This window comes from Cherax quadricarinatus, chromosome 1, assembly GCF_038502225.1.
Source record: "Cherax quadricarinatus isolate ZL_2023a chromosome 1, ASM3850222v1, whole genome shotgun sequence".
NCBI lineage: Eukaryota > Metazoa > Arthropoda > Malacostraca > Decapoda > Parastacidae > Cherax > Cherax quadricarinatus.
Window position 1 is genome coordinate 88,346,683 of NC_091292.1, and position 26,885 is coordinate 88,373,567.

The following is a 26,885-nucleotide window of genomic DNA, read 5'->3' on the forward strand; positions in this document are numbered from 1 at the left end:
CGAGGGATCCAACTTTGGCAAGAGATTGGCAGAGTGTATTACCAGTATCATGAATCCAGACATTTTTCCTCTTGGCAACACCAGCAATAAATCCAGCTCTTCCATTGATCTCCAGCTCTCCATTTATCATCTGTCCCTTGATCTCCTCTCTCTCCAATGATCTCACCCTTGATCTCCTTCCCCTTGATCCGTTCATTATAATTTCTTGATAGTGGTGAAGCAGTGCAGTGATGAACTAGCGGCCTGTTTCAAGGCAGTTACTCCTGTGTATTAGCTATAATTACTGTGCTATATTAACTATAATAACTACCACTAGAGATGGGAAGTACAGTGCCTGCACTCTGAAGGAGGGGTGTTAATGTTAGTTTAAAAACTGTAGTGTAAAGCACCCTTCTGGCAAGACAATGATGGAGTGAATGATGGTGAAAGTTTTTCTTTTTCGGGCCACCCTGCCTTGGTGGGAATCGGACAGTGTGTTAATAATAATAATAATAATAATAATAATAATAATAATAATAATAATAATAATAACTGCTATATTAACTAAAATAACTGCTATATTAACTAAAATAACTGTTATATTAACTAAAATAACTCTTCAATATTAACTAAAATAACTCGTCGGATTTTTCCTAAGAGCATACTGAATTTGTAGTCCTGAGTTTCTTGACGAGGAATGTACTTACACCAAACCATCACTGATCTACATTTTACTTTTTCATCAAAGACTACAAGAAAAGAGCTCTTCAAATCAACAATTCTCCACGCACCAACACCACTCCTAACAAAGTTATAATCCTTCCCAACAGCCAGGTTGCACTGAATGTTTCTAAAGTACTTTCACAAGCTAACACCAGAGACGCCATCGCTTCCAGCATTGCCATAGGGCAAAATCGAACCATCATGACCCTGTCAATACAGTAGTATAAACTATACCTTGTGGAGTCTGTGACAAAATGTACGTAGGTGAAACAGCAAGGAACCTCGAAACGCGCCTCAATGAACACAATGCGTATAGGAATCATAACTTGAACAACGCCTGCGTACAACACCGGAATTCCACCAATCATCTCATGAAATTCAATGACGCTCGTCGAGTGATCAGAGAGCCCAATTTCCGTAGACGTAAATGCCTTGAATCATCGTTAATCACTGTTTCTAACAAGCAAAATAAAGGCAGCTTCACCATCTCAGAAGTATTAACAAAAATCCTCCTTAAAACATGGTCTCTGCTGCTGATACTACACAAGGACACAACAGAAGAGGAACACTTACAGACCTTGAAATCCAACCACCTACAGAAATATTTGTCTAAACTTTTTTATGCTACCCAAGTAATAACTTTTATAACCTATTACTCGTGTGCAGGTTGATTGTTCTACCATATTGTATTACTACTACTGCTAATACTATCTCTAGTATTACACCTCACTCTAAGCCTACATATACCCTCTGTGTCCGTGTATTGTTTGTAACGGCTTGATCAAGTTCCTGGAGAGCGAAACGTTGCCACAAAATGTTGCATTTGTCCTTTTACTTAACATATAATAACTCTGCTATTAACTATAATAACTATATTTATAATTTGCTATATTAACTATACTCTGCTATATTAAATATAGTTACTCTGGTCTGTTAACTATAATAACTGATGCTATATTAACTATTATAACTGCTATATTAGCTATAATAACTGTCAAGGGTGTGTAAAAGAAGAAAGTTGAAAGTGAACATAGATAAGAGTAAGGTGATGAGGGTATCAAACGAGTTAGGTAAAGAAAAATTGGATGTCACATTGGAGGGAGGAGTATGGAAGAAGTGAATGTTTTCAGTCATTTGGGAGTTGATTTGTCAGCAGATGGATTCATGATGGACGAGGTTAACCATAGAATTGATGCAGGTAAAAAGGTGAGTGGTGCATTGAGGTATCTGTGGAAACAAAGACGTTATCCATGGAGGCAAAGAAGGAAATGTATGGGTGTGAAGCTTGGGTAGTAAATGCTGCAGCGAGGAGGAGGCTGGAGGCAGCGGAGATGTCGTGTCTAAGGGCAGTGTGTGGTGTAAATATTATGCAGAGAATTCGTAGTGTGGAAATTAGGAGGAAGTGTGGAGTTACAAAAAGTATTATTCAGAGGGCCGAAGAGGGGTTGTTGAGGTGGTTTGGTCATTTAGAGAGGATGGAGCAAAATAGGATGACTTGGAGGGTGTATAAATCCATAGTGGAGGGAAGGAGGGGTAGGGGTCGTCCTAATAGGGAGGAGGTAAAAGGTTTTGTGTGCAAGGGGCTTGGATATACTGCAGACATGTGTGAGCGTGTTAGGAGTGAATGGAGATGAATGGTTCTTGGGACTTGACGAGCTGTTGGCTTGTGACGAGCGTAATATTTTGTGAAGGGATTCAGGGAAACCGGTTAGCCGGACTTGAGTCCTGGAGGTGGGAAGTACAATGCCTGCACTTCAAATGAAGGGTTTAGGATATTGGCTGTTTGGAGAAACATCTGAACTGTCGTACCTGCGCGCCTCTGCAAAGAGTGGTTAAGTGTGGATGATGGTGAAAGTGTTTCTTTTATGGGTCACCCTGCCTCGGTGGGAGACGGCCAGCGTGTTGAAAATAAAACTCTACTATATTAACTATAATAACTCTGCTATATTAACTATACTTGCTATATTAACTATAATTACTCTATAACTATAATTAAGTCACTGCTGGATTTAAGGTGACTATACAAATTGTTTTATGTTCCTGAAACTGCAGTTGCGGCTACTACCGTTCCTGTTGCTACTGCTGCTGTTACTTTTTCTGTTGCTTTTGCTGTTGCTACTGTTGATGCTGCTGTTAATGCTATTGTTGCTGCTTCTGCTACTATTGCAGCTACTGCAGTTCCTTCTGTTGCTTGTGCTGCTGCTGCTGTTACTGCTACTGTTGCTGCTTCTGCTACTACTGTCGCAGCTACTACTTGCTGCTAAATTTAGAGCTGTATCTGCAGCTGCAGTCAAACACGTGGCGCCAAGTGATGGAAGTTTGTCTTTACTATCAGAGGAAATGTCTAGGCGATATCGTGGGTAGCAGCCGCTACTACGCTACCCTTGGTCTCCTATCCTCCTCCCCCTCACCCCTTCCCCAACATTCAAATATCGTGGGTAGCAGCCGCTACTACGCTACCCTGGGTCTCCTTCCCCAACATTCAAATATCGTGGGTAGCAGCCGCTACTACGCTACCCTGGGTCTCCTATCCCCCTCCCCCTCACCCCTTCCCCAACATTCAAATATCGTGGGTAGCAGCCGCTACTACGCTACCCTTGGTCTCCTATCCTCCTCCCCCTCACCCCTTCCCCAACATTCAAATATCGTGGGTAGCAGCCGCTACTACGCTACCCTGGGTCTCCTATCCTCCTCCCCCTCACCCTTTCCCCAACATTCAAATATCGTGGGTAGCAGCCGCTACTACGCTACCCTGGGTCTCCTATCCTCCCCCTCACCCCTTCCCCAACATTCAAATATCGGGGGCAGCAGCCGCTACTACGCTACCCTGGGTCTCCTTCCCCAACATTCAAATATCGTGGGTAGCAGCCGCTACTACGCTACCCTGGGTCTCCTATCCTCCCCCTCACCCCTTCCCCAACATTCAAATATCGGGGGTAGCAGCCGCTACTACGCTACCCTGGGTCTCCTATCCTCCCCCCCCTCACCCCTTCCCCAACATTCAAATATCGTGGGTAGCAGCCGCTACTACGCTACCCTGGGTCTCCTATCCTCCCCCTCACCCCTTCCCCAACATTCAAATATCGGGGGTAGCAGCCGCTACTACGCTACCCTGGGTCTCCTATCCTCCTCCCCCTCACCCCTTCCCCAACATTCAAATATCGGGGGTAGCAGCCGCTACTACGCTACCCTGGGTCTCCTATCCTCCTCCCCCTCACCCCTTCCCCAACATTCAAATATCGTGGGTAGCAGCCGCTACTACGCTACCCTGGGTCTCCTATCCTCCTCCCCTTCACCCCTTCCCCAACATTCAAATATCGTGGGTAGCAGCCGATACTACGCTACCCTGGGTCTCCTATCCTCCTCCCCCTCACCCCTTCCCCAACATTCAAATATCGGGGGTAGCAGCCGCTACTACGCTACCCTGGGTCTCCTATCCTCCTCCCCCTCACCCCTTCCCCAACATTCAAATATCGGGGGTAGCAGCCGCTACTACGCTACCCTGGGTCTCCTATCCTCCTCCCCCTCACCCCTTCCCCAACATTCAAATATCGTGGGTAGCAGCCGCTACTACGCTACCCTGGGTCTCCTATCCTCCTCCCCCTCACCCCTTCCCCAACATTCAAATATCGTGGGTAGCAGCCGCTACTACGCTACCCTGGGTCTCCTTTCCTCCCCCTCACCCCTTCCCCAACATTCAAATATCGGGGGTAGCAGCCGCTACTACGCTACCCTGGGTCTCCTATCCTCCTCCCCCTCACCCCTTCCCCAACATTCAAATATCGTGGGTAGCAGCCGCTACTACGCTACCCTGGGTCTCCTATCCTCCTCCCCCTCACCCCTTCCCCAACATTCAAATATCGTGGGTAGCAGCCGCTACTACGCTACCCTGGCTCTATCCTCCTTCCCCTCACCCCTTCCCCAACATTCAAATATCGTGGGTAGCAGCCGCTACTACGCTACCCTGGGTCTCCTATCCTCCTCCCCCTCACCCCTTCCCCAACATTCAAATATCGGGGGCAGCAGCCGCTACTACTACCCTGGGCTATCCTCCTCCCCCTCACCCCTTCCCCAACATTCAAATATCGTGGGTAGCAGCCGCTACTACGCTACCCTGGCTCTATCCTCCTTCCCCTCACCCCTTCCCCAACATTCAAATATCGTGGGTAGCAGCCGCTACTACGCTACCCTGGGTCTCCTTCCCCAACATTCAAATATCGTGGGTAGCAGCCGCTACTACGCTACCCTGGGTCTCCTATCCTCCTCCCCTTCACCCCTTCCCCAACATTCAAATATCGTGGGTAGCAGCCGCTACTACGCTACCCTGGGTCTCCTGTCCTCCTCCCCCTCACCCCTTCCCCAACATTCAAATATCGGGGGTAGCAGCCGCTACTACGCTACCCTGGGTCTCCTATCCTCCTCCCCCTCACCCCTTCCCCAACATTCAAATATCGTGGGTAGCAGCCGCTACTACGCTACCCTGGCTCTATCCTCCTTCCCCTCACCCCTTCCCCAACATTCAAATATCGTGGGTAGTCTCCTATCCTCCTCCCCTTCACCCCTTCCCCAACATTCAAATATCGTGGGTAGCAGCCGCTACTACGCTACCCTGGGTCTCCTATCCTCCTCCCCCTCACCCCTTCCCCAACATTCAAATATCGTGGGTAGCAGCCGCTACTATGCTACCCTTACTCCTCTCTCACCCCTCACCCAACACTCAGATGTAAAATATTAGGTGAATATCTAAAGTTAAGAATGATGACACGATAGTGAGGAGGAAACAGGAGGTGTTGATCACTGAGACACATAGCTTGTCAGGAGAACCATCGGTTGTGTGTGTGTGTGTGTGTCACACGTTCTAACAAAGGTGTCTGCAGGGTACACATTAGGAATGGGAAGGGGTAGATATTTCGGAAAAGGAGGTTCAACATGTGTACTGAGCTCTTGGGTACATTAATGGCAGTTATCTACATTAACGGCATCTGTCTACAGAAATGGTACCTGTCTGCACGAACAGCTGTCTACGGGAACGGCAGCGAATGAGAGCCCTTTCAAGATATCGACTGTGTGACGCGTCCCCAGTCTGATTTATCCCCATTCATGCAGACTCTCTTGTTGCTTATCTGTTAACCATGCCTCAGTCTGAATGTTTCTATCTTTTTCCGTTTTCCTCTACTTTCTTCAGTAATCTCCAGTGTGGAACTCTGTGAATGGCCTTACTGAAATCATTACCTTCTCACATACCATAATAAAACAAGGTAACAACTTCATAAGGCAGGAATTCCTCTTTTTAAAATCGTACTGAAATTCATTGATCAATTTTTGCTTTCAAGTTAGCTTAGAAAAGCCTCAACAATTATTGATTCCATTAATTTTCCTACAATAGAGGTTAGGCTAATTGGTTTATAATTCAAAGTTAAGGTCCTGTCTCCTGCTTTGTAGATAGGTGTCACATTTGCTATTTTCCACTTATCAGGCACTATGCTAGTTTGTAGTGATGTGTCGAAAACACTAATGATTTGCTAAGTTCATCTTTACATTCCTTTATACCGTAGAGGTCAGATTTGTTTGGTTTTATTTTTATCTGTCTTGAGAACCATGTCACTAGTGACTATGATCGTGCACAACTTATTTTCGTCCTGATATATATATATATATATATATATATATATATATATATATATATATATATATATATATATATATTCATTTCTGGAATTTATCTAGTATTTCCCTGCATAAAACCTGAGAGGAAATAAGTGAAATGAAATAAAAATGTTTTATTTCCTTGCAAAGCTTACAATGTGTAGTTTACATGTTATAAAATATTAATAACAAGGAAGGCCACTGGCATGGCTAGGCATTTCGGGCAGTGTTGAAGATTGTACACATTTCTTGTCCCTGACGGTAAGCTGACCTGAGTAACTTTTAAGTGGGCTCATCTTGTCCCTAATCTTACTCCTACACACCTGAAAGAAACCTTTGAGGTTAATTTCGAATTCCTTGTGAATTTAACTTTATAATCTTTTTTTGCTTTTCCTTTTTTTTTTATTTATCCTTTTAATTGAATATATTGATTTCTTAAGTGCCCATCTCTTCTTTTGATTCGCCTGAAAATGCCTCACTTTTGACCTCTGAGATATTTTGATCTATTACTTATCCATTTAGGGCCAGCTTTGTTTGATCTAATTTCCCTATTTGAAAGATAAATTTCCCAAGTGGTTCGAAATATGAAAAATGTCATATTGGCAGTCATCACCACTTACCTGTTCCACAGGATAATGACCAGTCAGATCACACCAATTCACTCCACCAAGATAATTCCTCAGCCCTATGAAGTTGGACAAGTGAAAGTCAAGGACACTGTAGAAATTATTAAGGTAATTTCATGATATATTTAAGTTGATTTATGATCGCTTTCCCCAAGCTCATCATTAACCTCAATGTTATTTATTAGTGATTACTTGTTAACAAGAACCAAGTCAAACAGGTTATTTCCTCTAGTTCAGTGGTTCCCAAACTGGGGGTAAATTACCCCCTGGGGGTAATTTAACCATTTTTGGGGGGTAATGGAGGGGTGACAGAAAAAAAAGTTATGAATTCTGAAAATCAAGAAAACAATGCGGTACCCGGTATGAGGATTATTGTTAACTTGTCTTAGTATATAAAGTTGTAAAGTAAACCTATTATAAGTAATAAAGTTAAACCAAATAACAATAAACATCAAAATCTAATATACAGTATTAGAAAAGAAGAAATATATAGCTAAGTGTGTGGAAACCCAAAAGTATTTTGACAAGTATGCTTCAGGACAAAAGTCACTCAGTAGCCCAGATCGACCTGTCCAGTATGCGTCACTCACTTCCTGAGGCTGCCTCTATTTCACACTGTCAGTTTATCTGTGAGCATCAGCCGAGGTAGACATAAGCTGGTATGTATGTGTACTGCCCTGTGCAGTATATAGTTAGTATTTACCCACTGTTACTGTGAATTTGTAGCTATTATTAATTTTATATATAATGTATGTGTGGTTCTTACGTTTTCAATGGTTTTGCTAGGATTAGCGGAGTATGTGAGGCTGTATACGTTCACGTTTAGCCATATATATCAATAATAACAACATTTTGTGAAAGGGGTAACATGCTTTATGTGGCATGTTAAATTGGGTAAAAAGCTGAAAAAGTTTGGGAACCACTGCTCTAGTTGGTTCTACCAAAAACTGTTTTAATAAACAATCCTGGATGGTATCAAGAAAGTTGATAGACTCTGGACTGCCCATCAAATTGTTCCAGTTTGTCTAAAGATTAAATCTCCCATTAACACAACATTATTCTGTCGAGATGCCTTAGTAATTTCGTCCCGTAGAAGTTTACTGTGTTTGCTGTTAAGGTTTGGGTTCCTGTAAGTCACATCCAAGATTAGCGTTTGAAGTCCCTCGAGAAACTAGCCAAACAGATTGTGTTCGTTGCTTCCGCTTTTATATCTTGTCTAATGCAACAGTTTAAAAATTTCTCTGACATACATGGCCACTCCACCACCCTTCCTATTGACCTTATTGGTGTGGAATAATTTATAGCCTTGTATGTGACATTCAGAACGCATTTCTCTATTTTTCAGGTTCAACCAGGTCTCTGTTATAGCAATAATATTTACGCTTCCTGCACATGCAGTTAATCTTAGCTTGTCAATTTTATTTCTTACTAACCTACCATTAGTATAGTAGACCTTAACGCTGCCCTCTACTGTCTTTATTGACTGGTTCCATTGCATTTATTAGTAACTTTATAATGGATAATGCGATTGTGAACATATCTCTGAGGTATCCTGGCAATTTTTAATGCTTTCATTCCTCATGCTGTAACCTATTTATTTCACGCACACATCCATACTTTATCTTCTATCAGTTTAAAGTCTTAGTTCAGCAACAGTCAACTGGACAGAGTTGGCTAACACTGCCACTCCTGCCCCAGAGAGTTGTACCTCATTCCATGCATACATATAATGTTTACCACAGAAATTGTCCCATTTCTCAATAAATAGAATTGGAAGTTCTGTGCCGTACCGTACTGTTCAGCCAACATTTTACACCAGTTATCCTAGACATGTATCCATTCACTGCCAAAATCAAACTGAACGTAAAAATCTTAAAATAATGATAGGGAGGAGTAGATCTTGATATAATCAAAACTGTTTTGTGGCTATATTGGGTGAGAAACGAACGATGTTCTTAAGATGACAGGTTGCTGAGAGAGACTCGAGGTTATCTTAGTGTAGCTGATAACCTCACTAAGTCGGATGTGAACTATGTACGTTGAATGCGTTTTTTTTTTTTAGAGGTTAAAAAATGTACTTGACCGGTTTAAAGATCGAGATTATGAACATTTAAATCTTGAAAGTTTAAGTATTTGATTACCTGTGATTGTGTTGTGTAGATGAAGTTGTAAGAGAGATTTTGAGTAATGTGCGAGTTGAATTTGTTTATTCTCTACGTGACGGTAGACTTACAAAACAAAGACATATTTTGTACTAAATAATCAGCGATTATTACAGGGAGAGATACATGATTATATACACCTGGAAAATCCTAGAGGGACTAGTACCGAACTTGCACACGAAAATCACTCACTACGAAAGCAAAAGACTTGGCAGACGATGCACCATCCCCCCAATGAAAAGCAGGGGTGTCACTAGCACGTTAAGAGACCATACAATAAGTGTCAGGGGCCCGAGACTGTTCAACTGCCTCCCAGCACACATAAGGGGGATTACCAACAGACCCCTGGCAGTCTTCAAGCTGGCACTGGACAAGCACCTAAAGTCAGTTCCGGATCAGCCGGGCTGTGGCTCGTATGTTGGTTTGCGTGCAGCCAGCAGCAACAGCCTGGTTGATCAGGCTCTGATCCACCAGGAGGCCTGGTCTCAGACCGGGCCGCGGGGGCGTTGACCCCCGGAACTCTCTCCAGGTAAAGTCCAGGAAGCAGTGCAGAGGTAAAGAAATCGTTAGTCCCTCTCTCTTCACTGTTTGGAGGTGATCAGTCCCTCTTCAAGAAATAGCATTTGCAGGAGAGCAGTCTCCAGCTCTCAAGAAGAAGCACTTGGAGAGGATCAGTTTCTCAATCTTCAGAGGATATTATAAAACGGACCTACATGAATGTATAACCTAGGCAGGTAGCAGGCCTGGTATGTTCTACTCAGGAACAACTACTTGTAACAACTACAGTTGTTAACAAGTATGTTTTCAAGGTACCCGAGGTAACAACTTTAACTCTCCTCGCTTTATTCTTCACCACACTCGGATCCCTGTGGTACAGTATATACAATCTTATACTCTTTTTCAAAGCATAATTTTTAAAGGGGGGAATCGGGAAGGCCTCGGTCAGATGACCAAAAGCTCCGGCTGCGGGTCATCATATGACTAAAACCTAACCTAACCTCTCTAGGTAGATCTATTTGTGATCCGATAAAGCCCATTCTGTTGGCGAAAAGTTGACCATAAAGGTTCACATTACATTTTTTCTCTTTATTTTCCCAAAATCGTTACTTTGGGACAATTTGCTTTAGTCTCCTGCTTGGAGAGGCTCATAACCCATTTCTTGTGTGACCAGAGTCAGGCAGCTGCTGACTCTCCAACTTATTTTCATTGTAAACAGCTCCTTGCTTATTTTTTTTTTTTTTTGCTTAGTTCTGAGTATTTATAATTCCTTGATACCTGTAGAGACCTCGGGGAAGTTTAAGGATACTCTTTGGAGGCCTTTTAAATTTTTGCTTTAATCGACATGAGTAATTTTAATTTATGCATCAATATTTTAGTATGGTTATTATGATTAATTGTTAGCGTTCATGGTTTGTTTGTGCGTGTTAGTTGCGTAGGAGTGTGTGTGTTTTTACCTAGAGTTTACCTGAAGAGGGTTTTCGGGGTTCAGCGCCCCCGTGGCTCGGTCTGGGACCAGGCCTCATGGTGGATCAGGGTCTGATCAACAAGGCTGTTACTGCTGGCCGCACGCAACCTGACGTACGAACCACAGCTCGGTTGGTCAGGTACTGACTTTAGGTGCCTGTCCAGTGCCTTCTTAAAGACAGCCAGGGGTCTATTGGTAATCCCCCTTATGTATGCTGGGAGGCAGTTTAGCAGTCTTGGGCCCCGGACACTTATTGTGTTGTCTCTCAATATACTCTGGCGCCCCTACTTTTCATCGGGGGAATGTTACATCTCCTGCCGAGTCTTTTGCTTTCATAGGGAGTGATTGTCGTGTGCAGGTTAGGTACCAATTCCTCCAGGACCTTCTAAGTGTATATTATCATGTATCTCTCTCGAATACGTTCCAGATTAAGGACCTTCAACCGTTCCCAGTAATTTAGGTGCCTTATCGTACTTATGTGTGCCTGTACTTTAACATATTGAATAATCTCGTACATCTAAGTGTTGTGTAAATAACCTAACTTCCTTTCGGACTGCTATCATAACTTCTTTCAGACCACGTGGCCTGGCTGGCAAAGCCCTCGCTTCAAACGTGGAGGGCCCGTGTTTGATTCCCAGCGGGGTGGAAACATTTCAACGCGTTTCCTTACACCTGTTGTCCTGTTCACCTAGCAAGTAGGTACCTGGGTGTTAGTTGACTGGTGTGGGTCGCATCCTGGGGGACAAGATTGAGGACCCCAATGGAAATAAGACAGTCCGTCGATGATGCACTGCCTTTCTTGGGTTATCCTGGGTTACTAACCCTTTGGGGTTAAAAATCCCTCCCTCTCCAGGTATGGACTGCTATCATAGCTTCCCTTATGAACTACTATCATAACTTCCTTCAGGGGCTGTTATCACACCTTCCTTCATGGGCTGCTTCCTAACGTGACATCTTGAGGCTGCCACGTGCGTTTCTCTCTCTCTCTGTCCTCACATCTCTAACATCCTGTCCTTCCAATAGAAATTAAGTCAAGAACCCCACTGGAAATAAGTCAAGGGTCCCACTGGAAATAAGTCAAGGACCCCACTGGCAGTAAGTCGAGGACCCCACTGGCAGTAAGTCGAGGACCCCACTGGCAGTAAGTCGAGGACCCCACTGGCAGTAAGTCGAGGACCCCACTGGCAGTAAGTCGAGGACCCCACTGGCAGTAAGTCGAGGACCCCACTGGCAGTAAGTCGAGGACCCCACTGGCAGTAAGTCGAGGACCCCACTGGCAGTAAGTCGAGGACCCCACTGGCAGTAAGTCGAGGACCCCACTGGCAGTAAGTCGAGGACCCCACTGGCAGTAAGTCGAGGACCCCACTGGCAGTAAGTCGAGGACCCCACTGGCAGTAAGTCGAGGACCCCACTGGCAGTAAGTCGAGGACCCCACTGGCAGTAAGTCGAGGACCCCACTGGCAGTAAGTCGAGGACCCCACTGGCAGTAAGTCGAGGACCCCACTGGCAGTAAGTCGAGGACCCCACTGGCAGTAAGTCGAGGACCCCACTGGCAGTAAGTCGAGGACCCCACTGGCAGTAAGTCGAGGACCCCACTGGCAGTAAGCCGAGGACCCCACTGGCAAAGTCGAGGACCCCACTGGCAGTAAGTCGAGGACCCCACTGGCAGTAAGTCGAGGACCCCACTGGCAGTAAGTCGAGGACCCCACTGGCAGTAAGTCAAGGACCCCACTGGAAATAAACCAAGGAACCCACTGGAAAGAAGTCAGGGACCTCAATAGAAAGAAGTCAGGGACCCCACTAAAAAGAAGTTAGGGATCCCACTGGAAAGAAGTTAGGGACCCCACTGGAAAGCAGTCGGGGACCCCACTGGAAAGAAGTCGGGGACTCCACTGGAAAGCAGTCGGAGACCCCACTGGAAAGCAGTCGGAGACCCCACTGGAAAGAAGTCAGGGACCCCAATGGAAAGAAGTCAGGGACTCCAATGGAAAGAAGTCAGGGACCCCAATGGAAATAAGCCAAGGAGCCCAATGGAAAGAAATCACTTTGACTTTAAGGTTATGCTAGGTAATTTACACATATGTTAAACTATGTATGATAATTGTACTTGTGTACGTGTGCATAAATAAACTTACTTAATCCATTCTCTCTAAACCCCTGAGTGTTTTGTCTTTCGTAATTATGTCTCCTCTGCTTCTCCTCTCTGCTGGTGTGAGTATTTTCAGTTCTCGTAATGCAAGCTTCTTGTGTTACGGCATGTTTCAGCATGTCAGAACGTGTGCTTTTACATATGTGCGTGTACGTGCATTTGTTAACTGCTATTTGAGAGAAGCTGTTGTGTAAACGTGCATGCGTATTCTCGTGCACATGAGTACATGTGCGCATACACGTGCGCGTCTTTGAGCGGAGGTTTAAACGGCAGCAGCATCCTGCAGGTGTCACCGGTGAATTATCCTGTTTTGGTAGCTACTGTCAGTGTTTCCTGCGTTCATCCTGCCTAGTCTCGTTAACCCCGCTCCTACCCTTACCGCCTCCATAACCACCGCCTCATCCCCAGCCCCAACCCCAGCCGCAATCCGAACCCGAACCCCAGCCCCCGCACCTTCCACCTCCAACACCACATACATATATACAAAAGTGCATGTGTATGTCTTTATGTACACACACACACAATATTAGCACAAGCCAGGGAGATTTGTAACATAAATGTGCAGCCGATAAATCTGTAGGAACTAAATGACGCTATAATGTCAACATGAACCAGAATTTATAATAAATTTTTCCAGCACCTTGTTGAAGCCATGCCACAAAGAATTCAGATGTTCTGGGAACAAAGAAGGGCCCTACCCAGTACTAGAAGGATGTACCAGATAAAGTGGTTACTAAATTATACATACATACATTATATATATATGTTATATCAATGCACCACGCAGAAACAAGCTGGTATATACAGAGAAAGATAATCAGAAGGACTCGATACTGTTACTGAGACGGTCAAGATTCCCAGGCAGCGCTCGTAGCCACTCAGCCACAAATGACACATAAGCTGGGAAGCCTGGTTCACAAGACGTGTTTCTTTCCCAGCCCGGGCACGTCAGTCAGCCTCAAGCATGGATTCACGCTATTTCAGTCTCCTCATTTATGTTCTGACCTCACAAGCGATTTTTTATATTGATGCAGCCGCTTGTTTCTGGGTGGTGCATGGATGATGCGGGAGTCTGCATGGATGATGCAGAGCCAGGTCACCTATGATGCGGGAGTCGGTAGAACCAGGTCACCTATGATGCGGGAGTCGGTAGAACCAGGTCACCCATGATGATGGAGTCAGGTAGAGCCAGGTCACCCCAACAAGCAGCTTCTCTTCCTCATTCTTCTTATAATTCATCTCTCTTCTCCACCAATGCTTACCAGGAAAATTTTCCTGGCATCCCTTCCTCTCTTGTTCCCCCCCCTCCCCTCGGGTTACAGCTTCCACACAGTTCTCTTATATTTTTCTTTTCCTAGGAATGAGACTTTCCTTTATTTGAGTTTTGATGTTTGAGTTAACCAAATAACATTTTCCAAGCACGTACACCGTAGCAGTGTAAGAAAACAAGGACAGTGCAACAACTCCTTGGGGACAGGTGACAAAGACGAGCAGTGAAACAGATGTGACCGTTAGAAGCAAAGACATTGAAGCGAGAGTCACTTAAAAGTAAGGGCATTGAAGTAAGTCACTTGGAATAAACCTTGGTAATAGAGACCTACAAACCGGTTTAGAAAGACTGTCTTTTTTAACCTCTTTATGTTAGAAGTGATCAAGGTCCCAGAACCGAAACGTTTTCTGATAGATATGTCCTTGTGTTTGCTTATGTGTCTTTCTAAACCAAGAGCCACATAGCAAGAGCAATGAAGCAAGTGTCACACAACATCAAGAACAATGAAGCAAGTGTCGCATAACATCAACAATGAAGCAAGTGTTACATGGGTGACGTGTACTTAGCTCTGTGAAGACCTGTTTGTGTGCTCTCTGTGAATCTGAACCAGGATGCCCTCTCTTGAGCAACTTTACCAGCAGCTGAGAGAAGAGCTCAGAGTTGCTAAGATGGAGATACGGCGATTAACGGAGGAGAACAAGAGGATTCGTAGTAATCCTTCTGTTGTGAGCCCCCAGGTTAAGAGGGGAGCTTGGTCAGTGGCCGGGCAACATGGAACCAAGCTGAAGAAAAAGAAAACGGTTGGAGAGGCAGAAACAACGAGAAATCAGAAGACTACCGTGGAAACTTCCAACCCATTCTCGGTGCTACCTGACGAATGTGAGTGTTCTACTGGGAATGCCACAACGAGCACCAAAGAAGCATTGGCAGACGTGAGTAAGACATCCCTAGAAACCCCAACGAAGACCACCGAGAACGTCTTGACGAATTCTACAAGTGGTGTAATGCTACCTGGCGAATGTGAGTCGACTACTCGGAGCATCACGACGGACGACGCCAAGGAAGGTAAAAACATTGTTGTTGTTGGGGATAGCCAGATTAGGTACATGGATAGGGCATTCTGCTTGAAGGATAGGAGTAGGAGGCAGAGAGTGTTTTTTCCTGGGGCTGGGATGAAGGATATTGTTAGCCGTCTGGATGACATCATGAGAGGTAATGAGAGCAATCCTATTATCTGTCTCAGTGCTGGAGGCAACGATGTTGGCAGACGTAGGAGTGAGGACCTGATTAGCAGGTATAGGTCAGCAATAGAGATAATTAGGAGAAAGGGTGGGAAACCTGTCATATGTGGCATTTTGCCAAGGAGAGGAGTTGGAAATGAATGGTTGTCCAGAGCAATTGGTGTCAATTGCTGGCTGGACAAATACTGTAAGGAAAATGCGGTAACATTCATTGACAACTGGGACCTCTTCTATGGCAGAAATGACATGTATGCCAGGGATGGGGTTCACTTATCTAGGTGTGGGGTGGGAGCACTGGCCAACGCAGTTGAGGGAGCTGTTAGGTCTTTAAACTAGGAATAGTTAGTGGTATGGGTTTTTGCAGGAAAACTGTGAAGTCTCAGGGTAGTAATATGAGTACTAGGAGAACTAGTAATAGGCAAAATGAGGTGGATATTGGAAAGCCAGTGGCACTAATTGACAAGGACAGTAATAGGTTTAGTGGAATAACAGAAAGGAGCAGGAAGGGTAAAGAGAGAGGAGGGTCTTTAAGTATTTATTACACAAATAGTCGCAGTGCTAGGAATAAGATGGACGAGTTGAGACTAGTTGCTAGTGCAGGTAACATAGATGTATTTGCCATTACTGAGACGTGGTTTAATTCAAAAAGTCGGGACATGCCTGCAGAATGTCACATTCAGGGTTTTAAATTGTTCCAAGTAGATAGAAGTATCGGGAAGGGGGGTGGGGTGGCATTGTATGTCCGAGATCGCTTGAACTGTTGCATAAAAACGGGTATTAAGTCTGAAGTAACACATACAGAGTCTGTTTGGATAGAATTTTCAGAGGGGCATGAAAAATTAACTTTAGGTGTGATATACCGTCCCCCAAATTTAGATAGGGACCAGGGGAGACTACTATGGGAGGAAATTGTTAGGGCCACAAGGCACGATAATATAGTAATTCTAGGAGACTTTAACTTTAGTCATATTGATTGGAATTTCTTGACTGGGAATTTAGAATCATACGACTTCTTAGAAGTAGTTCAGGATTGTTTTTTGAAACAGTTTGTGACAGAACCTACAAGGGGTAATAACCTGCTTGACTTAGTTCTTGCAAACAATGACTCCCTTGTTAATAATTTAGAAGTTTCAGAGGAACTGGGTGCTAGCGACCACAAATCAATTACATTTAGAATTGAATGGAAGTATGATAGTAGGGATAACTCAGTAACAGTCCCAGATTTTCGCTTAGCAGATTACGATGGGCTTAGAGAACATTTATCATCTGTTGACTGGGGTAACGAAGAGAGCTATCAATATGACAGTTTTCTGAACACAATACATGCTGCTCAAAGAACGTTTATCCCTTATAAAGAAATTAGATCAAATAGAAATGACCCAAAATGGATGAATAATAGGCTGAAATATCTACTAGGGCATAAGAAAGGAATTTATAGGCGTATCAAAAGAGGCGAGGGTCATCTTATGAATCAGTATATTGACATTAAGAGGGACATTAAAAAGGGGATAAGAAAAGCTAAAAGGGACTATGAAATTAAAGTTGCTAGGGATTCTAAAACTAACCCAAAAAGTTTTTTCCAGGTATATAGAACAAAAGTCAGAGATAAGATAGGTCCCCTTAAAAATAACTATGGGCATCTTACTGACAAAGAGAATGAAATGTGCTCGATTTTAAATAATTATTTTCTCTCGGTTTTTACACAGGAAGACACTAATATTATTCCGGTAATTAATTTTTATAGTGGGCCAGAAGAAGATAAATTATGTAACATCACAGTCACTAGTGAAATGGTTGTGAAGCAGATAGACCAACTGAAGCAAAATAAGTCACCGGGTCCTGATGAGGTTTTTTCAAGGGTTCTGAAGGAATGCAAAATGGAAGTCTGTGAACCATTAACTAATATTTTTAATTTATCTCTTCAAACAGGTGTAGTGTCTGATATGTGGAAAATGGCTAATGTAATTCCTATTTTTAAAACAGGGGACAAGTCGTTACCGTCAAATTACCGCCCAATAAGCCTGACCTCAGTTGTAGGCAAGTTACTAGAGTCAATTATAGCTCAAATTATAAGAAGCCATCTCGATAAGCATAGCTTGATTAATGATACTCAGCATGGATTCACAAGAGGCCGGTCTTGTCTAACTAATTTATTAACTTTCTTCAGTAAAGCTTTTGAGGCTGTTGACCACGATAAAGAATTTGATATTATTTACTTAGATTTTAGTAAGGCATTTGATAGAGTTCCGCACCAAAGACTGTTGAAGAAAGTAGCAGCTCATGGCATTGGGGGAAGAGTGCTCTCGTGGATCGAATCATGGCTCACAGACAGGAAGCAGAGAGTGTCCATAAATGGGGTTAAATCCGAGTGGGGATCAGTAACAAGTGGCGTTCCACAGGGATCAGTCTTGGGCCCGTTGTTGTTTATAATATATATCAATGATCTTGATGAAGGAATTACTAGTGATATGAGCAAATTCGCCGATGACACAAAGATAGGTAGGATAATTGATTCAAACGTAGATGTTAGGGAACTTCAGGAGGATTTAGACAAACTCTACTCTTGGTCAGAAAAGTGGCAGATGCAGTTCAATGTAGATAAATGCAAGGTTCTGAAGCTCGGGAGTGTCCATAACCCTAGCACTTATAAGTTAAATAATGTAGAACTTAGCCATACACATTGCGAAAAGGACTTTGGGGTTATGGTAAGCAGCAACCTTAAACCAAGACAGCAATGCCTGGGCGTACGTAATAAGGCAAATAGATTACTGGGATTTATATCAAGAAGTGTAAGCAACAGAAGTCCAGAGGTCATACTGCAGCTTTATACATCATTAGTAAGGCCTCACCTAGATTATGCAGCTCAATTCTGGTCTCCATATTACAGAATGGACATAAATTCGTTAGAAAACATTCAGCGTAGGATGACTAAATTAATACATAGCATTAGAAATCTTCCTTATGAAGAAAGATTGAAGACTCTTAAGTTACATTCACTTGTTAGACGAAGAATGAGGGGAGACCTGATCGAAGTGTATAAGTGGAAGATAGGTATTAATAAAGGGGATATTAACAAGGTCTTGAGGATATCTCTCCAAGAGAGAACCCGCAGTAATGGATTTAAATTAGATAAGTTTAGATTTAGAAAGGACATAGGAAAGTATTGGTTTGGAAATAGGGTAGTTGATGAGTGGAACAGTCTACCTAGTTGGGTTATTGAGGCTGGGACTTTGAGTAGTTTCAAATTTAGGTTGGATAAGTACATGAGTGGAAGGGGTTGGATTTGAGTGGGACTTGCACATCGGAGCTCGTTTCTTGGGTGGCATTGAAAATTGGGTTGGTCAATGTTTGTTAGTGGGATGAATTGTAAAGGACCTGCCTAGTATGGGCCAACAGGCCTTCTGCAGTGTTCCTCCTTTCTTATGTTCTTATGTATTAATTTAGTCATCCTACGCTGAATGTTTTCTAACGAATTTATGTCCATTCTGTAATATGGAGACCAGAACTGAGCTGCATAATCTAGGTGAGGCCTTACTAATGATGTATAAAGCTGCAGTATGACCTCTGGACTTCTGTTGCTTACACTTCTTGATATAAATCCCAGTAATCTATTTGCCTTATTACGTACGCCCAGGCATTGCTGTCTTGGTTTAAGGTTGCTGCTTACCATAACCCCAAAGTCCTTTTCGCAATGTGTATGGCTAAGTTCTACATCATTTAACTTATAAGTGCTAGGGTTATGGACACTCCCGAGCTTCAGAACCTTGCATTTATCTACACTGAACTGCATCTGCCACTTTTCTGACCAAGAATATAGTTTGTCTAAATCCTCCTGAAGTTCCCTAACATCTACGTTTGAATCAATTATCCTACCTATCTTTGTGTCATCGGCGAATTTGCTCATATCACTAGTAATTCCTTCATCAAGATCATTGATATATATTATAAACAACAACGGGCCCAAGACTGATCCCTGTGGAACGCCACTTGTTACTGATCCCCACTCGGATTTAACCCCATTTATGGACACTCTCTGCTTCCTGTCAGTGAGCCATGACTCGATCCACGAGAGCACCCTTCCCCCAATGCCATGAGCTGCTACTTTCTTCAACAGTCTTTGGTGCGGAACTCTATCAAAAGCCTTACTAAAATCTAAGTAAATAATATCAAATTCTCTATCGTGGTCAACAGCCTCAAAAGCTTTACTGAAGAAAGTTAATAAATTAGTTAGACAATGAAGCAAGTGTCACATAACAAGAACAATGAAGCAAGAGTCACATAAAAGCAAGAGTCACATAACAGCAAGAACAATGAAGCAAGTGTCACATAACAGCAAGAACAATGAAGCAAGTGTCACATAACAGCAAGAACAATGAAGCAAGTGTCACATAACAGCAAGAACAATGAAGCAAGTGTCACATAACAGCAAGAACAATGAAGCAAGTGTCACATATCAAGAACAATGAAGCAAGTGTCACATATCAAGAACAATGAAGCAAGTGTCACATATCAAGAACAATGAAGCAAGTGTCACATATCAAGAACAATGAAGCAAGTGTCACATATCAAGAACAATGAAGCAAGTGTCACATATCAAGAACAGTGAAGCAAGTGTCACATATCAAGAACAATGAAGCAAGTGTCACAACATCAAGAACAATGAAGCAAGAGTCACATAAAAGCAAGAACAATGAAGCAAGTGTCACATAACAGCAAGAACAATGAAGCAAGTGTCACATAACAGCAAGAACAATGAAGCAAGTGTCACATATCAAGAACAATGAAGCAAGTGTCACAACATCAAGAACAATGAAGCAAGAGTCACATAAAAGCAAGAACAATGAAGCAAGTGTCACATAACAGCAAGAATAATGAAGCAAGTGTCACATAACAGCAAGAACAATGAAGCAAGTGTCACATAACAGCAAGAACAATGAAGCAAGTGTCACATAGCAGCAAGAACAATGAAGCAAGTGTCACATAACAGCAAGAACAATGAAGCAAGTGTCACATAACAGCAAGAACAATGAAGCAAGTGTCACATAACAGCAAGAACAATGAAGCAAGTGTCACATAACAGCAAGAACAATGAAGCAAGAGTTGCATAAAGGCAAGAACAATGAAGCAAGAGTTGCATAAAAGCAAGAACAATGAAACAAGAGTTGTATAAAGGCAAGAACAATGAAGCATGTGAGGATGTTCAGACTAATAACGATACATGCGAGTGTTAAGAAGAACAGTGGTACATAAGAATGTTGTCGACAATGGAACACGTGAACTAAGAACAACTTCATTCGTATAATTGTAAAGAACAACAACTGTACAATCACATTTTGTGAGGTTTGCAGTTTTCCTGGTCACACCCGCCTTGAGTCGCCCTTACTGTGACGAGTCTCTCTCAGGTACACTAGTTGATGATTGATGATGAATACTGAGACTTGTAGGATGTCTTGACCAGTGATGATGAATACTGAGATTTTTATGATGTCTTGACCAGTGATGATGAATACTGAGACTTGTAGGATGTGTCTCGACCAGTGATGATGATTAATGAGACTTGTCTCTCAACCAGTGGAGTTTTCTGTCTGCTCAATCACTTTTCTTCTGAGAGACTGCTTTACGGTAGCATCCACCATCATGGTTGACCTCAATGATCCACCTGTCCTAAGAGAGATCTCAACGGCAGCTTCCACCATCATGGTTAACCCACCTCTCCAGTGTTAAGTGTAACATAGAAAACTACTACCACTACACTTATACTACTGTCTCCTCTCGTTCCACTACATCTGGCCCTACCCTTTCTCGTATATATACTGGCTCCTTCTTGAGTCACTCAAGCGCTCGGGTTGCGGCTCGAGTGCCAGGAGTGACTCAAATGGAACAAAACTTTTTAGAGTTGAGAACCTCGTACTAGCAAGAGCACCAACCCTGAGATACCAGAGCTTTAACCCTGACTCCTCCTGTGTCAGCATCTTCGCTACTCCCTACGAGCTCTGTGTGAGTGGGGAAGGTAGCAGACGAGTCTGTGGAGTTGCAGATGATTCACACCATCGTACATATTAGACCAGAGACACCATTTGAACCGAAGACATGCTATAGGGCATCTACGACTATTGTAGCTAACTGCTACACCACTTGTGCTGAAGATTCACCGTGCCTTTGTCATAGGGCTGCCCCCACCATAGGACTGTGAAGGTATGCCACTTGACCTGAAGAAGATTGTACCCTTGTGATACGGCTGCCCTTAACAAAAGGCTGTAAACAGTCCATCGCTTGTACAAACACCGACACTCTTTTGGAAGCCAGAGGCGAGCCACCATCTGGCAAAGACCCGCGTCAGTCAGGACTTCGTTCCTAGCGAATATATTATCACTCTTCACGCTTCTGTGTGACTTGTTAATGGTCCAAGTCGCACTGAAACGTCGTCATAAATTTCATTTTCCTATGTGCGAGTTATTTGTGTATTCCAGTCACTGTATTGTGCCTTTTTTTTCTCACATTTATGGTAATTTGTCTCAAGTTTATATGTCCCACTTTTATGCCTCACATTTATGGTTTAAAGCAACATCTTATTACGTGAGGGTCATTAAGGCTGCAAGTAACGTTTGTACCACCAATGATTCAATCCTTACAGTAGGAACTAGGTAAATTCTCTGCTAATAATCACTGAGGGATACACGCCTCTCTGGGAATATAACCTTGATGCAGCTGTTGCTGCTCTGCTTGTGGTGGGAGTGAAGGTGGGACGGTAACCTCTGTCATGCTGACCTCTTGTTTGTCTCCTCACTGCCTTTCCCTTGGATAACGTGACGTACATATCAAACTCTAGTGGCGGCACTTTAGCCTGAGTGTTGATCTTGCTATTCTGTGCTCTTCTCTGGGCGGCCTCTGGCGAGTTGTATGCTGCTGCTGCGTGCTCTGATAGCTGCTCTTAAGACTCGACGATAAGCCGACACTTTCAAAACACTGAGGGACATTATGGAAGCAGGAAAAATATGCACAGCTAACACCAATGGGGCCGTATCTACCTCTCCATCCCACTGGTGCCACCAGTGATAATGAACCAGCCTACGCATACCATCACTGCCACCAGTGATACTGGACCAGCCTATACATACCATCACTGCCACCGTTGATACTGGACCAGCCTATACATACCATCACTGCCACCAGTGATACTGGACCAGCCTATACAGACCACTGCCACCAGTGATACTGGACCAACCTACACATACCATCACTTGCAAGAAGCAAGGTAGTCACTGCAAAAAAAGTAAGGCAGTCACCGCAAGAAGAAAGGTAGTCACCGCAAGAAGAAAGGTAGTCACCGCAAGAAGCAAGGTAGTCACTGCAAGAAGAAAGGTAGTCACCGCAAGGAGCAAGGTAGTCACCGCAAGGAGCAAGGTAGTCACCGCAAGAAGCAAGGTAGTCACCGCAAGAAGCAAGGTAGTCACCGCAAGAAGCAAGGTAGTCACCGCAAGAAGCAAGGTAGTCACCGCAAGAAGCAAGGTAGTCACCGCAAGGAGCAAGGTAGTCACCGCAAGAAGCAAGGTAGTCACCGCAAGAAGCAAGGTAGTCACCACAAGGAGCAAGGTAGTCACCGCAAGGAGCAAGGTAGTCACCGCAAGGAGCAAGGTAGTCACCGCAAGAAGCAAGGTAGTCACCGCAAGAAGCAAGGTAGTCACCGCAAGAAGCAAGGTAGTCACCGCAAGAAGCAAGGTAGTCACCGCAAGGAGCAAGGTAGTCACCGCAAGGAGCAAGGTAGTCACCGCAAGGAGCAAGGTAGTCACCGCAAGGAGCAAGGTAGTCACCGCAAGGAGCAAGGTAGTCACTGCAAGAAGCAAGGTAATCATTGCAAGAGGCTAGTCACCGCAAGAAGCAAGGTAGTCACCGCAAGAAGCAAGGTAGTCACTGCAAGAAGCTAGGTAGCCACCGCAAGAAGCAAGGCAGCTACCGCGTACACACACACACACACACACACACACACACACACACACACACACACACACACACACACACACTCTCTGAGCTGAGTCTCGACCCCTGCAATGACAGTTACGTGAGTACAATTAGGTGAGTACACTCTCGCTCTCCTCTTCCTCCTCCTTTCCCTCCCCTTCATTTCTCCTTCTCCCTTTCCTCCCTCTCTTCCCCTTTGCCTTTTCTCTCTTCCTTTCCCACTCTCTTCTCTGTCCCCATCCCCCCATTCTCCCTCTTTTCCCTCCTCCCCCCTTTCCTCCTTTCTCTCCATCTCGTCTACCCCTACTTCCCACTCTCCACCTCCCCACCACTCTCCCTGTCCCCCTCCCTCCATCTCCCCATCTCTCCCTGACAACTTCTTCCCCACATACACACACACTACAATACCTAACCCATTAAAAAAAGGAAGGGGGAGGTTTAGAGAGGAAGTTGAAGGCTCAGGGGATCAGAGGAAGATGGTCATGGAAAGGAAGAATGGATGGAAGAGCAGTGTAAAAGGATGGAACAAGAGTGGGAGAGCAAACTAGGTGAACTTTGTGAAAATGGAGAAAAGGATGGAGGCAGAGAAGAAGAAATGGGAGTCGCAAGCTGAAGTTGCAGAAGCCAGGATGCAGACCCTAGAATATGAGGAAACTATGCTGAAGCACACTACAGGGCTATTGCCCAGAGAAGACATGACAACTGAAGCAGGTACACTCATACTGAATGAGGAGCCCAATGGAAAGGAAGGAGACAAGACTTATAATAAGGCCCAATCAGTTCACCAAGGAAGGCCAAGGAACCAAGGGATAGCGGTAAGTGAGGGGAGAGAAGGTGACAGGTCCCATACAGAGGCATGACCATGCCACCAAGAGTTACAGGAAAAAATAAGGGAGACAATGGCCATGTACAAACGGGACTCAGAGAGACAGAGGGAAAGGCAATAGGAGGAGAAGTCAGTGTTTATTCATTGGCTCCAGGAGAGCAAAGGGAGGACATACAATGAAAGATGGCAGAAAGAAAAAACAAACAGGAGATTGAAAACATCAAAGAAGTAGGTGAGGACATGACTGAGATAGTAAACTTTCAGAGAATAGGGGGGTACTTGAAGGGGAGAAATCAGCCAAACTGATTTTCAAGACAGAAAAGGTGCAGAACAGGATCCTGCAAGAGAAAACCACAGCTGAAGAAATCAACATACAAGAGGATGTTCCTAGACCACAATAGAACAAGAACAGAATGATAGGAGCCGAGGGAGAAAACACAAAAACGAAAAGAGCTAGGAAGAGAGACAAGGACAGAGTCAGCAGAGGACAACCAGAGCAGGGCAGAGCAACAAGCACAAGCGCATACAGAACAACCCTCAGAACCCCACAGCCAAACACGCTATCCCAACACAAACCACAATCCAAACCCACAGCCCCCACCCCACACTATGGTGGAGAATCCCACAGCACACTGCCAGGTCCAACACCCCCACAGACACCCCAGAACACTGTTGGAAAGGAAACTGAAGGTATGGTGCACCAGCGCTGTTGGAATAATGAATAAGTGGGAGGAGTGGCATGAATCAGAGGCATTAGACATAGCTCTCACAGAAACCAAGCTCATAGGAATAACAGATGCCATCTTTGCAATGGGATATCAGATCCTGAGGAAAGACAAAGGGAACAGAAGGGTTGGAGGAGTGGCACTGCTCATTAAAAACCAATGGGATTTTAATAAGCTGGAGAGAGGAGACAGAGGAAAAAGAAGAGACTACATAATAGGAACACTCAGTCTGGAGGTCCCAGGGCCGTAATTGCAGTGATGTATAACCCACCACAAAACAGCAGAAGGCCAAGGCAAGAGTGATGGTTGACACTGGCTGAAGTGGCCAGAAGGGCTCATGTGAGTAGGGCCAAGCTGCTGATTATGGGTGACTTCAATCACAAGGAAATTGACTGGGAGAACCCGGAGCCACATGGGGACCCAGAAACGTGGAGGACTAAGATGATAGAGGTGGTACTGGTAAACCTCGTGTATCAACATGTAAGGGACACTACCAGGGAGAAAGAGAGAGAGGAGAGGATGAACCAGCAAGACTGGACCTAGTATTCACATTGAATAGTGCAGACATTGAGGACATCACATATGAAAGACCCCTTGGGGCCAGTGACCACGTGGTTCTGAGCTTTGTACATAGTTACAAGTGGAGAGAGAAGCAGGAAGGGCAGGACAAAGGAAGCCAAACTACAAGAAAGGGGACTACACAGGCCTGAAGAATTTCTTGCACAGGGTTCAGTGGGACAAAGAACTAGCAGGGAAGTCAGTAAATGATATCATGGAATATGTGACAACAATATGCAAAGAAGATGAGAGGTTTGTACCCAAGGGTAACAGAAATAACGAGAAAGCCAGGGTGAGCCATTGTTCACCCAAAGGTGTAGAGTGGAAAAAAACCAAGTGTGATAGAGAATGGAAGAAGTATAGAAGGCAAAGAACCCATGAGAATAAGAAGAGCATTCGTAGAGCCAGAAATGAATATGAACAGGTAAGAAGAGAGGTCCAATGACAATACGAAAATGACAAAATCTGATACGAAAATCTGATATGAAGCTGCTGTACAGCCACATCAAGAGGAAAACAGCAGTAAAGGACCAGGTAATCAGGCTGAGGAAGGAAGAAGGGGGAGATCACAAGAAATGACCATGAAGTATGTGAGGAGTTCAACATGTGATTCAAAGAAGTGTTCACTGAGGAGACAGAAGGGACTCCAGAAAGAGGGAGAGGTGGGATACACCATCAAGTGCTGGATACAGTACATACAACCGAGGAAGAAGTGAAGAGGCTGCTAAGCGAGCTAGATACCTCAAAGGCGATGGGGCTGGATAACATCTCTCCATGGTTCGTGAGAGAGGGAGCAGAGATGCTTCGTGTACCACTAACAACAATCTTCATCACATCTATCGAAACAGGGCAACTACCTGAGGTATGGAAGACAGCAAATGTAGTCCCAATTTTTAAAAAAGACAGACACGAAGCATTTATCTACAGACTAGTGTCACTGACATGTATAGTATGCAAAGTCATGGAGAAGACTATCAGAAGAGTGGTGGATCACATAGAAAGGAATGAGCTTAGCGACAACCAGCACGGTTTCAGGGACAGTAAATCCTGAATCACAAATCTACTGGAGTTCTATGACAGGGTGACAGCAGTAAGACAAGAGAGAGAGAGGTGGGTAGATTGCATTTTATTGGACTGTAAGAAGGCGTTTGACACAGTTCCACACAAGAGATTAGTGCAAAAACTGGAGGACCAGGCAGGGATAACAGGGAAGGCACTACAATGCATCAGGGAATACTTGTCAAGAAGACAGCAGCGAGTCATGGTACGTGACGAGGTGTCAGAGTGGGCGCCTGTGATGAGAGGGGTTCCACAGGGGTCAGTCCTAGGACTGGTGCTGTTTCTGATATATGTGAACGACATGATGTGAAGCTGATGAGAAGAATTCAGTCAGACGAGGACCAGGAAGAACTACGAAGGGGTCTGGACAGGGTGCAGGCCTGGTCTGGAAACTGGCTGCTGGAGTTCAACCCCACTGAGTGCAAAGTCATGAAGATTGGGGAAGGGCAAAGAAGACTGTAGATGGAGTACAGTCTAGGGGGCCAGAGACTACAAAC

At 44.2% G+C, this 26,885-nt stretch overlaps 1 protein-coding gene across 3 annotated transcripts in view; it reads left to right on the top strand.

The window, feature by feature from the left end:
* The window catches only part of LOC128685958 (uncharacterized), a 374,632-nt gene that overhangs the window by 131,614 nt on the left and 216,133 nt on the right, over positions 1 to 26,885 (top strand). The window contains exon 2 of one of the 3 annotated variants that reach the window (XM_070083473.1): positions 11,177 to 11,296. The exons of the other annotated variants lie outside the window; for them this stretch is intronic. The gene's annotated coding sequence lies outside the window, so the exon portion shown is untranslated. The remainder of the gene's footprint in view (positions 1 to 11,176; positions 11,297 to 26,885) is intronic. 3 annotated transcript variants of the gene reach the window in all.